Raw genomic sequence first — 16,753 nt, 5'->3', positions numbered from 1 at the left:
ATATTAGTATCCCTGCTCATTCAACAAGTATTTCTGTACACCTGCATGCCTGTATATTTGCATGAACTATTTGTAGAAGTTTCAGTTGTATTCAGAAATGTAGGAATTTTTATTGTCAAGGTTTTTATAATGGTTGTAATCCCACAGACTGCTTAAAAAGCACTTTTTTATGGTGCAGGTTGCTAGGAAATGTATTGCAGAACAAGTGCACTTAGATGACCTCAATATGAGGTCTGTCACTGGTTATGTTCTGTGTGCTTGGATACACTTCTTATAATTAAATACATGAAAAGAATAACTTCTGGATTTTGGTATTAAATGTAGCAAGGCAAGTGCATCACTGAGACTTTTGATTTCAGTACTTGGTGGCAGCACTATAATGTGCTCTTTAATTCTTTTAATAGGTTTGATTTTAAATGAGGTTTGTTAACGCTACTTCATAAGACAGAATCCTTCCTAGGAACATGGGAAATGTTTTACAGTCATGTTTAATTTAATTCATAATAAAATGGTTTTGAGGATATTTATTATGCAGTAATTAGTCTCTTCTGGCCATGAAGTCCTGTTACTGTCTTGGATAAGATGCTTTTAATCTTCTCAAACTAGTCAGGAAAGGAAACTCAGTTCACATTCACCTCTTCTTTTACATTGTTAATACAGTAGAAGTTAACTGATCTGCATTGATGAAAACAACATTAAATCTCACATACATTGCTTGCATGTTACCATCACTCATGGTAGATAATGACTGTCTTCAGTCCATGGTGAGGATGACCAATCGCTGGTTATGCTCCAAAATAAAATTCCTAATTGCTGCAGTACCTCCTTCTGCCTTTCTCTGGTAAAGGCAATAATCCAGCTTGGACTGCGGATGTAGAAGTGTTCTCAAGCAGGATTGAGAAATCCCTAGTTCTCACTGAGAACAGCCTGTGAATAGCTATTCCTTACAGCTGACTCTCTGTGTAAACATTTTCAGCAGTAGTAGTAGTGAATAAATGTGGAGACCTCCCTTCCACGTGGAAGAAGGGCCTTTTGCTTTACTGTAGACTTTGGGAAGGAGCCTTTGCTTGCACAACCGTAATGAAATCGTGTTTTGAGTGGTCATGAGATGTAGTGCCCCAGAGAGAAGACTTATGGCTTTAAACGCCCTTACAAAAAAACCTTCTAGTGCATATCTAGGAAGATGGAGAGTTCTGGGTTTTTTTGTTTGTTTGTTTCTTTTTCCCCAAAGTGAAGGGCTGACCCCAGTTTGAGGCAATAGGGTTTTTTTTTAATTTGTTTGTTCATTGCTGGTATATGTAGAGGTTGGTGCACAAGGGCTTTTTGGGGTTTGGCACATAAAGAGTTGCTTTGCTGCCAATTACCAATTGGTGGAAATTTCTGAGCCTATTTTCTCTAATGTAGTAATTGCTTATTCTTCTAAATGTGCTAGGGAGGCAGATCTTTTATGTTTGTTGTAGTGTTGGCACAGCTTGAAAGGCAACCATTAAAAAAAGGCATTTTGTAAATGGCTATGTTCCTATAAATGTAGCTCTTGTGTTCTCCTGGGTTTGACTTTTTTCTTCTCCCTGCTCCTTCATGTTTTTATCTCTGTGGAAATACTTTTTTTTTTTTTTTTTGGTAGTGAATAGATTTAGGTTGTATTTTCTGTTTAATATGGAATTGGCCCTGAAATTCAGGTGTTTAAAACATGCATGTATAAAATTCATATCCTTTTATTAGGGAATGTGTTGTTCTGTTAACTTATGGGGTGATTTTGTATTCCAGTAGAAGTATTTAACACGTGTAGTAAGAAATGATGGTGAAATCAGTGATCTATGAAGAGGTCTTTCTAAGCAGTACAACAGAAAGGATGTCCTCAAAATAGTTTTTATTTACCCTTCTGACTTCATTAATCTTGACTGTAGCAACATCTTGATGATAATAGTGATACAAAGAATAACATCCGAATTGGATATTTTCCTTGATTATTGTGTGTGAAGACAGACAATTATCTAGCTTTTAATTGTAAGATTTTATAATATTTACAAGGTTTCCTTTTATCTTCAGTTTCAATATGCTGTAACTTATTAGTTACATAGTGCTTTGTAGCCTCAAGTACAGATTTATTTTTTAACTATGTTGATGCAACACTGACTTTTAGCTCTCAAGCTATTGAGGAACCAACTTTTTTTACCTCCCAAGACTTTTTTGAGGGTTTCTGTGTGAGAAAAAATATTTCTATTAAAGTAACTAGGCTTTAACTTTGCAGTGCAGGCTTCTGCTATTCCTGTCTTTGTGCTTTTGACATTGAGGTTTGCCTAATATATTTGCTTGACCAAAGTGTTTTCCTTACTTGGCTGCATTTTTCCTGGAATCTGTCACTATCCTACTGTGAAGCAAGGACAGTGAGACTGAACCTTCTCCAGTTGGGAAGTTAACCATTTGTTAACCCTGAAGAGAACAAAGGGCTTCTTTCTTGCTAAACAAGTATCAAGCTTCAGTCATTGCAAAGTGTGGAGTGGCAACTTAGTGGTAAATTACCTGCACTAGTTGTTTAAAAGCATTTATTATACTGGGGGAGGGGTAGGGGAGATTTCCTGTTAGAAGCTGACAAAAAACCGTGCAGAACTCTGAAGCATGTTATTTGACACATGATAGAAAATTAAATTTTCACACTCTTTAGGCTTGCACTGTGTTGCAGTTTGATGGATTAATATCCGTAACAGAATTGAAAAGGTGGATGAGCCACCTTTTCTGTACTCCACTCCCAAAATAGTGAGAATGCACTACAGATTAGCCTGTTTGAAGGTCTTTTTTGGTGGGCTATAGGTATGATGGTGGCTGTCTCTGAAATGAAAAGCTCCACAATTTTCTGTTAATGAGATTTTTTTTATAAAGTGCTGATAAAAGTAAATAGGTAACTGAAGAAAGTAGATACTACGTGTGGATGTATTTATCAGACTCATCATGCTCTCCTCTCAGTAATTTTTTTTATTTTCCACTTGGAGATTTGAAACTTCTTAGTAGAGAGGATAACTTCTGTACACTGAATTTTGTATTTGCTTTGCTGTTAACATGCCCATCATAGAGAGGAGAAACCAAAACAAGGGATGAGCAGGAGAGATTTCATTTATTAGTATAACAGTTATTCCCCATATTCTTGATTGAGTTCTTTTGGCACATAGCCTTCAGTCATTCAGACCTGCACATTTCCATTAATACAGTATTTTTGCTGTAGTCTTAATCTCAGTGAGATCTGACTGTTTAGTACCGAGACAAGTTTTAGAACATGTGAATTTTGTTTTTTTCTCAGTTTTGCAGTTTTGTATGTGAAGTCCTATTGCATGAGATGATTTTTTAAAAATAATTTTATTGCAGTTAAATAAGTTTTTTTTAGCAAATATTTCCCTTTAGTTCATTTCTCTCCTACCGAAGGAGGAGGTTCCTTAAGAAACCCGGCTCTAGGAGTTAAGTGTACTTTTTTATTTTTATTTAATCTTATGTCATTTAATTGTCCTGTTACACCATTGATATCTCATTGCAGGCTGAGAAACAACTGTAATAGAAACTTGCTTCAGTGTTAGCAGGCATTATTTGTAGTTGAAACCTGCTAAAGCCAAAACAGTTTTTATCTTGCACCTCAGGCTCAAACGTACTGCAGGCAGTGCACAAATGCGTTGGAAATCGCACAGATTTGAATTTCTGCTTCAGGCAATTTTGCAAGAATATAGAAATCTCCAGCTTTTTTTTGCAGTTCTAGTTCTGTTGAAATTTAGCATACCATTTTAAGCTGAAATGTTGCATTAATCTGCAAGTATGAAGGAAAGAAATCCTTAAGCCCTTGTATATCTCGCAACTCTTAGAAAGGCTTATGTATTGTTGAAGAGGAATGTCAGTGACAGCTGGAAAGAGAGTGAATCTCTGCATTGCAGATCCCACAGAAAGTTGGCATTCGTGGGCAAGAAGTCTTTCCTTATTACTGTGTGACAAATAGTAAAACATATTGTGGAAATAAAACCAGAAGTTGTATTTAGATTGTCTTTAAAAAGAGAGACAAAGGGAAGGAAACAATGGTGGCTACTTCCCTGTATCTGAAGTAAGCTTTTGGATATGCTGTCTTTTCTCATCAGTCAACTAGGAAAGCATGGTCCAGAAAATGCACTACTTGCTGAATGCACCATTAGGATACTGTTGTTTTGAGTGATTATTGATGATTCACTGCCAAACCGGCATTTCATATGAGTAGGGGTCAATGAGTGTGTGTCTATACCAGTCTGTAAATGACTTGGAAGATGGAATGGAGGATATTCTTAATAAATACCAAGAACACACAAAACAGATGAGCTACAGGAAACCTGGACAGCAGAAGATTAGAATAGTCTTGACAAGATGCAGAAATAGTGTAGGATAAAGCAGGTTGAGTAATCTTACACTCACTGGTTATTAAAAATGCAGATAGGAAATTGGTAAAGGATCACAGGTGAAGATGAATTAATGGTGTCATTGGTCATGCATAGGAGAGGAAAGCCAGCATCCATATGGAACTTACAGTCATAGTGCCCACTTTGCTCTGTCCTACTCAATGCAATGGTACCAGCCAGACACAGCTTTATCATGGAAAATTCAGAAATGAGTAAAAAGATTTAAGAAAACATGTTATATGAATAAAGATTGAAGGAAATGGGATTGCTTAGACTATGGAAAGATAATGAACAAGCAGGTTTTTTTTGAATGAACAAGAAAAAAGCCTAGCAGCAATAAGGCAATTACTTCTGTGTCTTCCCTATGTGTAGAAAAAGAAATAATAGTCTTACAGTTAAGATCAGATCCTGTGCAACTCTGTGGTAAATAGTCACAGTAAAATTAGGAGTAATGAAGAGGGGGGTTTTGGGGATTATTTTTTGAGCACATAACTGGAGTCTAAGTCTCTAAGGTTTCTCAAAATGGACTGGTTTAGAGCGTTTTCAGTAACTGAAGGTCATCTACTGCTTTGAAAGAGCTTTTAAGCTAGAGATAAAGTAACAAAAATCTGAATGCCTGTTAATATTAAAGTGTGCACATCCCATAGAATTCAAACAGCAGGGTTTACAATTAGAGTAAATTTTATCCTAGTGCTAGCAAGCCTCTTCTCATGTTTGATATGAAACGTGATTGGACTTGTGCTAGAGGATAGAATTATTTCAGAGAACAGCTCCGTTAAGTCAGTGTGGGATACAAATCTTGCAAGTCTTACTGAAAACAAAGGAATTAAAGTGGCTTCAATCTTGAGGAAGTCTGTATGGCAGGAAATTAATTCATCCATGGACACTGCTATGTGGTATTTTTGTTCAGACTTTCAGTCGGTACGCTCGGAGCTGGAAGCCATGGTTATTTATTGCTAGAAGAAAAGAGGAAATAGCATATTCAAGTAGTGGAGATAATTTTGGCCTCTGTTTGTGGACATAGAGATGTTCCCATCTGTAGTTATTTATGGAAGGAAGTGTTTATCTGAAACTAACCTGAAATTAACCCTGTCCTGTCATAGTGGCAGCAATCTGAAAAATACCCAAAATATGAAAATAGAGAAATCCATATCTTGTCATGGAATACTTTCTAAAGCATTTTCATTACACACAGTGGTGCCAGGGCCCCAGGCAGTTAATGTGGGGCTTATGGTTTAGCCTAGAGAGTATTTACAATTTTTATTGTAGTTGTCAGAGGATCCCATTACCAGTCCAATTACAATTTTAAGGGAAAAATAAAATGCAAAATGATAAGTTTCGTTTCAAAGCAGCAAAATTATGATGCTTAAGATGCTACAGAATAAGGATTAAAAAAGCAATAGAACCTTGAATATCTAGTGAGTCATCTCAGGAGAGTGTATTAAACTGGAAGTGAGCAATAATGCTGAGAAAGCTCTTGCATATGCAAAAAATAAAGGTCATGCCATGTGAAACAGCCACAGTCTAGCACGGGAAAAATTGGCTCTCTGGAACAAAGGTCTTTAGAATTTGTCACAGCGGGGGAACCCCTGTGTCTTATTCTTACTTTCTGGAGATCAATAACCCAGAGTACAGTACAGATAGAATAGAGAACGTATCTCTTTCCTTCCCATGGGGATGCATAATTCTAGCTTCAGGGATGTGGTGTAATGTTGCTGGGAATCTAATGGCTGGTGTCCACTAGGTGTGAATTTAATCTTTTTCAGTGAGGTATGGTTTAGATATGTAATTAGTAATACCCATTGTCATCAGACTAACAGGTTGGTGAAGTGTGATGTTAAAATAATAGAGTTTTTCTAAAAATGAATGTAAAATCAGACCCTGGTGTGAGGTCAACACTTTTAAATTAGGCCATGGCAACTGAAAAAATTTGCTAATATTTTAGCTAACAGCAAGCATGTGTATCCTGTTAAAAGTGACATCCAACTTGCTGGAGTCTTTGTGGATCTATAGAGAGGATGAATCCTGCTGGGATTTCAATTTTTGTCTGCGCACACCAAGAGCTGACAGCACTTAATAAAAATGACATGCTGCACAGTGTGGGAAACAATCACTGCAAAAATAGTGGTGTCACCAGTGGTAGCGTCGTATCTTTGTTGATGTATGATTACAATAATTTCAGTGATGGGTTACAGAAATGGTGTGTGTAGCTCTTGGAATAAAAGAGCGGTATGCCATCATTGTCTGCCATCTGCCATGCTAAAGATTGAATCACATGACTTGGAAACTAAACCTTGGGAATTTGTTACGTCCCGCTGAGCCTGGCCATTAACAGATAATTAGTCTGGTAAAAATCTTTTGAATTCGTTCTGCAGCTGTCATATGCCAGATTAGGATTTGTGTCACAGGTTCCTCATTACTTTGAGATCTTGGAAATTTTTTTCCTGTAATTAAATTACCCTATGTTACCTCAGTAAACAGTTGTTATAATATAACATTACAACATGCAAATTTTCTTTAAGAAGCCTGTTACAGCTTAAAGCTATTTACCAATCACATATGAAAAGTTATCCGGGTTGAATTTTCTCCATTCCTGTTCATAAGGGAGTCTTTAAGCAGACTTTCTAGTTTTAAGATTAGTACTCCAGGTTGTCAGGTTGATGGATCTATAGCTGCTTCTTGCTTGACTGTAATCAGATTGTCAGCGTCTCTTAAGTCTACTGAGGCAAAAATACTGAAATCTTAAAATGTGAACTTTTATATTTGTAGCAGTTACTAAGAAAAATGATGTTCTCTTCCATAATAAATTAATGGCAGGAAACATGAAACAGTTTGTCAGGGAGAGGAAAGAGACTATTCATCTTTAATGTTTAAAATGTTGCTAACTGATTAATGGGCAATGAACCTTTAAACACAGTAGCCCTGAAGACTCTAGAAGTAATAGTGAAGTAAGAGCAACACAAGCCAACTTTTAAAAGGGAAGAGCTGCCCAGCACTTAAATGGAACAGTGATCCTGTTTATGGCTTGCAGTTTGTAAGCTTTACATAGGAAGGAGTGATAACTCAGTGTAGGCAGTGAAAGTCAGTGTTCTTATAGCACTTCTCTTGTTCACAGAGCCAACAGTCATTTTTTCTGTTATGGAAATATGCAATCTGTGCCCAAAATATTTATTTTGTTCATATTTATTTGGTGTTTTGTTTATTAACACGTGGCACACACCATATCTCTGTAATCATGAAAGGCTTTTTAGAGAAACAAAAATATTTCAGAAGAAAGCAAAAAGAAAAGAGCATAACTCATAAACTAGATGGGAAGTTGTACTCTTGGGCTAGTAGCTTTGGCATTTCTTGGCTTTGCCAATCTTATCTCCAACTTTCAACTCAGTTAGTACTTAAGGAATTATGGATAAAATTATTGGACAAAAGGCCAGTTAACTAAGAAAAATAAAAATGATTATACCATAAAAAGTACCAAACAGCCAGAATCCTCTTCGTAAGTTCTTTCTCAAGGTGCCATTTTCTTGCATGTGGAAACTTGCAGTTTATCTTTTAGAGAAATAAAGGGTGTGATTGATTTAACATGAATAAAACTGAATGTGAGAGATTCAAGCATGGGAGATAAGCATGCCTTATTCTCCCTGTATTTTGCAAGGGACCCAATTATACAGACACTTAGAATATGCTCATGTGGTTGTACAGGCAGACATTTGGAAATGTCTTGGAAATAGGAAAGTGTTCTGCCTTGATTTGCAAAGAGAACACACTGGTATACTTGACATCTGACTCGAAAAGAAGTCTCTGCAAACAAAATTCATATGCCACAATTGGCTTTATATGAGCATAAGAGGAAACATGGCACGGTGAGGTTTCCTGGTAGCCAAGAATTCTGGTCAGTTCTCATTGTGGCTGATATTTATACCTCAAAGGGAAAAGTTTTCTCTCCATTTCCCTGGAGCCTGGCGGGTTGAGCAGGGAAATCTGTCTTCTGCAGATACCCATGCAAGGTCTGTTACAACAGATTAGTGTGGGAAAAAATTATGTATTAGAGCATATTCCTATTACTTATTTTAATATATACTTGTAAATTTTAGACTATATTACTTTATATTTTTACTTAAAGTGTAAATACAGTAAAATTGATACTGTAAACTCATGAAGTCTAAGAGGATGATGAACCAATGATGAAATCTCATTCACAAAACTCTGTCTTTTGTCCTCCTTGGTTTTCGTACACAACAGTGCTATTTCCTGCAGTTTTAGTATCAGAGTGGCTGTTGGTGTAGACAGGGAGTTACCTCAGTCCTTGAAGTCTGTCACCTTCTTAAGAGCACACTTCTAGCTTAAGCACTAATCTTCCTTTTCCTGACAGGGATTTGCTCTTGCTCTTGGGCTGACGTACGTAATCGGATGTGTGAGAACCTCATAGCTGTCTTCTGTCACACATTATCGAGAAGTCCATGAGAGAAGGTGCAGTCCAAGATGCAAAGTTTTGATTGAATATGTTGATGAATATGTTTTGATTTCTTACAGCACACTTTGCCTTTTGCACATTATTTTTTCCTATCTTCTATTTCTCAAATATTTGACTTCTAAAAAGTGTATTTATGATACTTATATCTCAACAACTTCTTTTCCTTCCCATCTACATGTCACTGAATATTCAGATTTTAGAACAGTATTATAGTTAGTAGGAGGATGAAGATGTTTGATACTATTTCTTATGGATAGATATTTGTATGCAATTTCCAAAATAACTATCATGGCTTACTCACATAGTTTGGCAATAATCATTTTGATTTGAAAGTTTTTATTCTTTGAGCATCTATTTTGGAACTGGATTTACATTGCAGTAACTCTGTCTTCCATATATAGGTATCTTAATATATTGGAGATATATAATAAATGCTAATATTAGGAGTATTCACTGGTCATAATATTGTGTATAATTTTTTTTCCAAAATCTGCATGAAGAGACGCACAGATTAGATGGATGAACTTTTTTTTTTAGGAAGTTTTTTGTCTTCATTTAAGGCCTAGATAATGAAGTATGAATGACACTACACGTATTTTGATGGAAATAAAAAAGACTCACCAGATATTTTGTTTGTTTCAATACAGATCAAAAGACATGAGCACAAAATTATCAGAAGCATTGACAGACTATGTACCTCTAAAATGATTAGGAGATTAGCACCTTTCCCTACCTTATCTGAGGCTTTCAAGAAGTCTCTGTCACAGTCCTTCGTAAGAAATAAGATTCATATGGAGTTTTTGGCGATAAACACGAGTGTAACTTATTAAGTATGGGGAAAGGGTATGTCTGAAAACTCAGTCTGATTGCTGTTTAAGAAAAAAGCACATCTAGTGTTAAAGCCATTAAAATATGATTAGCCACATAGTCTATAAGGCCAGATCACAACACTGAAACCCTTCAGTCTCTGACGACCTAATTTAATGGATGCAGTTTTCTAGTGAGAACAAGTAGAACAATGATGTACTTTATCAACTCAATATTCAGTAGTATCTCCATGTGAGGGGAGACGAAAAACCCTTCTGAAATTGTGTTGGATGTCTGAACTGTTAGTGAAGAGTTTTTCATTCTTTTTACTCCCCATACACATTACAGGAATAAAGGGTGGATTCCCAGCTATTTGTACTTTTACTGAGGTACCTCTGATTGGAGAGAGAACAACCAGAGCCCAGTGCCATCCAACTGCATTTCTTTTTCTGCTTTGCTTCTCCTTGATCCTTGTATAAGTATTGTTAAGTCAAGGTATGCAGAGCTACTCTGCTGCTTGCATATTAGTGGTAAAAAACACCGCAAGGATTTTTATCAACTCAGAACCCAGCAGGCCTCCAGAATGATGAGGGACTCCAAGCCTATTAATAGCTAGGCCTCCAAAATTCCTACTTCACGCTCACACTGTGGGGAGCATCCCAGTATCACATCCTAGACCTTCTTTCTTCATCTGTTGCAAGGCAGATGCAAGTCTGACAGTGTCTAAATGCTTGTCTGAAATTGAAAACTTCAGTCTATCCATGTTGCTTAAATAAGGATTCTTAACTAAGTAATAAAAGGGCTTTCGTTGCATTAGCCCTGTCAACAGGGCTGGGAGTGGAGGGCATTGTTTCTTTATCAAAAGAAAGCGAGAGGAAATGGAATAGTCCGTGGTATTTTCCTATGGAAACCGTTGCTGTCGTGTAGAAAATAGTTTGTGTGTGCTCTTCTGGTTACAAAAGATAAATTAGAATTTAAAAAGTCAACTGTTAAACTAAAGAAAATGAGATGCATACCTGCTCTGGCTGTTCTCAAGTGTTTGGACACAAATGCTCAGTGCACATTGAGTCATGTTTTTCTAGACAATGGAAAAGCTGTGAGAATAGGTCTTTGGGTATTTCTTCAGAATATGAGTGCCCAGTGTTTCACCCTTCCCAAACTTGCAGCGTATATCTGAAATGACTTCCAAATCTTTTCATATGGTTTGTGGTTTGTGGTTTGGGGTTTTTTTTCCCCCCTCATCTGTAGCAGAGTTTATGGTGAAATTCTCTTGGAATCACATCTGCATTAGAGGCAAAACATGCCTGTCATCTGGTTTGTTTGGTTGATAGTTAGAAGCAGAGCTATCTTTTAAATGGAATCTTTTCCTTTTCCCAGAACTTTTTCACAGTTGTAATCTCTATGTTTCTTCCTTCTCTTCAAAGCCCATGGGAATTGATATAGATCCTGGCAACAGGAGAGGATATATTGTGAAAGTTATCATTACTCTGAGCAACAATTCTTAGTTACTGTAAATGTTGGGGAAGGATAGAGGGGAAAAATAGGTTCTAATATTTTCACATGCAGACCCAACTGTGAATCCTTGTTAGTAGACTGAAAAGAATTACAACACTTTCTCATTTTTATGGTGGAAAAAAGGGTTATGTGAGGTTCAAAACTGACTTGGGACTGAACTAAAAGAGCCTTGTCAGGTGTGACATGAGGAATAAATGTTAATACCTCTTTTGTAAATTGACTTTGTTAGGGATGAGTCTTGAAGTTAGAGGCTCTTTTTGAACTAATTTTTTCCTCAGTGTTTTATATATCCATATATAATTGGTCTCAAAATGTTTTAGATGATTCATGTTCCTTCATACCATGAGTCATTTTTACTCTGACTAGCATACTCAAAAATTTTTATTTTTAGCTAAGGACTGCATATTCTGTGTATGACACCTGAATGTTTGTGTGAGGACCTTATCTGTAAACTGTCCTCATTTGGCAGGGAACAAGTTATAATTCTGTCTTATTTTATAGGAGTACTCTTTTAAATTGTCATTTACTATAATAGAAAGGTCAGGTTTTCTGTGAAATGGAATATTTACAAGGAAACTCTTATTCTAATAGTGTATTACCAGGTTTCAGTGAGAAGGTTACTTAATAGAATTCTTCACAATATATATATATGCACTTGAGTTTGTGTATTTTGTTAAATAAATAAATGAAATTGATATCAGAATTTGTATCCTCAATCCAACAGAAAATAATTTTTTTAATAGAAAGTGTAGTTGAAAGAAATTGTTCGCTTCTAGTATTCTGCTAGACTAGATTCTGTGCTTAAATCTGGCTGACAGTTCTTAGAATTTGATGTATTAGGTTATGCTTCAAATTTGCGAACTTATGAGCACGTTTCAACTATTTTAAAAATTAAATACTCGGGTCAAAGTGAAAGTTCTGAGAAATTGATTTTCAAAAATACCTGCATGTCTTTATTAGTGCATAGATATGCTTGTAGTATGTAGCACTTGGCAGGCTATTAATTTGTGAAACAGTGATAATAAAATTGCTGGTTGCAAATTATTTATTGTCCATCACCATATTGAAGTTTCTTGAACAGAAACTTGCTATCTGCCTTCTTCTAATTCATGGTGACCCATCTCTATCACCTCTCTGGTGGGATTCAATTTACATTAGTTTTTCTTGTTTTGCTTGAACTATTGTAGCATTATTATTATTAATATAATATTAAGATAGCCCTGGAAATCCCTGAAGTGATTTCATTCCAAATATGACATGGTTTTTTATATCCCACATCCCCCTTTTTTCCCCTCCTGTCAATGATGCTGGTGTGTAGAAGGGAAGGTATGTAAATCAATGCATCTTTGGGCAAGGTGTTAGTTGTACATAGGAGTTTGAGGGATTAACTTACTTGCTTCCACACTCACTCTCTTTGCCCTCTTTCCAGCTTAAAAGAATGGAATGTCCACCGCTTTTTTATTATTTTTTTTTGTATATTTGGTGTAAATGCTTTTTTGTTTCATTCCTGGTGATAATACACAGAGAGACAGGTGTAACATTTAACAAGTTTTAAAATCACATCGATGTAACCATTACTGCATGTTCTCTAAATTATACACTTTAAATTATACACTGTGACTTCATTCAGAGTGATAGTATGGGGGTTTTATAAATAACAGCAAAATGAATTGACTGAGAATTTTCACTTGCCTTTTCTCCTCCCTCTCTTGAAGTCTTTTGTCCAGCGTGGAATGATTTGTAGTAAAAAGTGGACTTTGTAAGCTGGTGGTACCAAGATGTACCTTTTTGTTGCTGTTGCTGCAATGAAGTATAGAGTAATTGTCTTTTGATGGAAAACCACTATGAATTTTTGGCTGTGGATGTAGTGAAAGCTATTTAGAACACTGTATTGGAAGAATAATTAATCTTGCAACTTGAAAAATATTTCTTGGGTTTTAGTTGATGAAATATTGAAGCTTCAAACCACTCAAATTAAATAAATATAATGTCCCTGCACAGGTAATTCTGTCAAGTGAAGACAGCTTTTTAACTGAATGCAATTCAGTGGGTTAAAATTTTACTTTCCTTTGGCTGAATTTGACACAAGCTTGATGGTAGTAAGGGATGAGCAACTGTGCTTACCAGGAATGGTGGAGTTTGGAGGGACCATTATGAAGTAAATGAAATGCACTTTTGCAGTGTTTCTTTAAAAGAATGTTACCAGACAGTTTAAGAAAAAGCTGATGCAGCATCTGCCACTTCATGCTGGCAGACAATAAATCCCCACAGAGGATTTCTGAATTCATTTGCCTTGGATATAAGAAGTTTACAGTGACACACAATAAGTATGGCCTTTAGTCTACTTAACTGGAGTAGACTGAAGCAAAAGTCTCAATTTTAAAAGATTTTATTTTAAAAATATCTATGAAATTGTGAATTTTGACAGAACAAGTCAATATTTACCATGAAATCTCTGAGTTGGCAAATTACTGGAATAACTTCTAAAGTGCATGGCCAAAAGGGTGGCAGAGTTTAGAGACTGAGGGTAGATACATTTGCATATAGCCTATGAGGCATATTAGAGTTAATATGGTTTACTTTTTTAACTTCTGTACTTGCTAAAAAGCATAAAATATCTTCTCGTTATACAAATATTTTTAAACTTTTGCTCCTCCCATCTTTATTGTGATCTTGGAAGGAGATGAAACATGTGCATGTCTTAAATAGTGCTATTTTCATAGCTGTTATAGTCTTAAATTTTGTTGGGTTTATATTCTTGTTGAGTCTTACTGCTTTTATCTCCTCTGCACGTACTTCTGGCAGTAGTAACTTGCTGATGCACCAGGCAATACTTGAACGTTCCTGGGGTCTGGGTGTAAACTTAAATTTGTGTTGACTACTTAATGAAACATGAAGCATATTAGGAGTAACTGTGTGTAGGGGGAGATTGCACTTCTGTTGTGAGTTGTTTTGTAAGTGGTTTTCATTTTTAAGCCTACTGATTTTAGAGTTATCCTAAGTACTACAAATAAGTTAACTGAATCAGAGAAAAGAATCTTCCCAGGAGGACTAAGAACTTTGAATGAACTTGATTTTTGCCCTGCAGGCATTTCATACTATATCTTTTAGAGCATTCTCCAGATAGACTCTTAGGAATGTCCATACTGGTAGATACTGAGTTGAGGAAACTCAGCACAAGTCCAGAGAATCTCTTCTCGCTCGCTTACAGCTCTGAGATGTCATGAGATGTCATGTTTTGTTTGATCTGGATCTTAACTGCAATAAGGGAATCATAAAAATGAGCTCTAGACTTTAATGCAGCTCTGCAGAAAGCAATATTCAGTTCTTGCAGGATGGTTGAGTTCTTTTGTATTTATTGATAGTTCTCCCTCCTTTAAAGACACCATTATGTGACTGCCATTTATTGAATTTAAATACTTGTGTAAAAATTTCAAAAGATGTTTTTCTGGCTAGTAAACAAAGGGATTTTTAACAAAAAATACTCCTACAACCTTCTTTCCACAGAAGAGAAAAGTCTGTCAGGGAAACATCTATGGAATACTTAGATGCAGTAAGAGCCATGGATTCCTGGAATTGCAGTTAACTTTTCCATATGGTGTTCTAAGCAGCAGTTTCAACATGGTGTTCATAGAAAACAGATGGTTTCTAAAAACTAATTAGGACTAGAAAAGTAATAGCTGATAATTTAAAATTCCCTTCTTGGGGGTCTGCATCTCCTCTAGAAGTATTTCTGTGGAGACTCAGAAAAAGGGGGGGGGAAATATTCAGCTTATCCTGTATATGCTCTCTAGAAAACCTTTTGACATTATGCCCTTATTTTGGGAATAAATGAGCCATGTTGCCTATTGTGCCTCAGACTTTCCACTTGCAACTGAATTGAAAAAGACTATTGTTAATGTCGAATGGATAATTTGTAGCAATAGAAATAATTTCTCTAGGCATTTTCTTTGAGGCAGCTACTAAGAGAGCTTCTTATTTGGGGGAGACTTTGCAATCCAGACAGGTACAGCCAACACATTTTAACACACTGTACAGAGCCCTCTTCTAATGTATCAGTAGAGAATATGTCAGGGTAAGTAAAATCAAGTGATTATGGTTGGATATGCTGAATACAGACAAGAATCAAGACTCTTGCAGTGAATCTGGCAGAAGTAGCTGGGCTTGGGTTCTACTTTTCAACACTAAATCAGTTGATCACTGACAGGGCCCTGTGGAGGTCTGCTTGGCACACACAGTGAAACTCTACCCAGAGTTAGTAAAAACAACATATGTTCCCAGAAGCTGCTTAGGAAGCTCTTTAAGCACTAGGGAATATCTGCAAAAGCCTTAGACCTTGAGAGTAGAAATAAGGACACCAATAACCTCATAATGAAGGAGTAGTCGCCACAACTATACTCCTGCTTTAGTAATAGTGACTAAAAGGATTAAGGCTAATACTGCTGTAAACAAGTGTAGGAGTGGTTGAAATTCTAACCAGGGTTTCAGTATGGACAGAAATTGTCTCAATGGGAGAAAGTGTAAAAGCAGACAATGTAAAGGTGATCTATTAGTATGACTAGTACATGAGATTCAGTGATGATGTTCTGTCACGTTGTTTAACTGCTTGTTTTACCCTTTTACGGTCTGTATTATCTCAAGACTGGTGATATCCCGGCCTTTGAAGACAATGTCAGAAATCATACCTGAGGAAGCATTTTTTGCTCTTGGAGAGTATGATTCCTGTGGCCTAAGGAGAAAGGGAATGACAAGAATTCAAGTTTTTCTGAAACAAGGTGCCTACAAAATATTAGTAAAATGAGAATATTTTTTTTTTAATCAGCTTGTGTAGGATCACACAACTAACTGTATAGTAAACCATAAATGTAATGGAAGTTAGCAGGGGGAAAAAAAGAGACAAATCACACTATATGCTTCATAAATTATGATGCTTCTCCAGGCATTGTATATTTATGGAGACGAAGCCAATAAAATCTTGACCTGACTGCAGAAAACTGCAGAAGAATGGGGTTGGTGCCATGTTGCTGTGTATGTAGTCAGAAGCGTGTGACAAGTACAACCTGCTGCAGTGTTTGCTTCAAAACCTGTGTAATTCTGAGCAGATTCGGTGCCTGCTGCTGGTGTGCTGCTCAGTAGTAGCTGGTGCTGCTGCTAGTTGCATATAGTTTTATGCTTATGATATTGAGACCACTCATACTCCCTTTATTCTGTTACACTGCATTTCTCTGCAGTTGCAAACCCAGGTGCAGGCTGAGGAGCTGTCTGTGCTCCAGACCTCCCTTCTGCATGGAGCAGGGGTGGGTTTATAACGCATTTCAGTTCTAGAAGGATCACTTGGCAGTGAATAGGTGCAATTGCAGGTTCTCAGTTGGCTCTGATGCAACCAGCAGTGCAATGGCAGCAGCCCAGGTCTCAGTGGCTGGTTTTTGGTACCCAGGATGCCAGACTGCCTTTTGCAAAGCTTTATGCTGGAGTGTTGCTACCGTTAGTATTGAATATGGCAAGATTAAAGTTACCTTGGCTTTGTGTGTATGAGATGGAGTTCGTATTACTAGAG

The 16,753-nt window shown here is 36.6% G+C and overlaps 1 protein-coding gene across 7 annotated transcripts in view; it reads left to right on the top strand.

The window, feature by feature from the left end:
- Window positions 1–16,753, top strand: part of DCLK2 (doublecortin like kinase 2) — an 84,700-nt gene that overhangs the window by 12,840 nt on the left and 55,107 nt on the right. The window lies entirely within an intron of this gene.

The sequence above is a fragment of the Manacus candei genome, unplaced genomic scaffold (assembly GCF_025592945.1).
Source record: "Manacus candei isolate 608988 ecotype Guabito, Panama unplaced genomic scaffold, ASM2559294v1 h1tg000028l, whole genome shotgun sequence".
Lineage (NCBI taxonomy): Eukaryota > Metazoa > Chordata > Aves > Passeriformes > Pipridae > Manacus > Manacus candei.
This window is presented reverse-complemented; position numbering and strand designations above follow the sequence as displayed.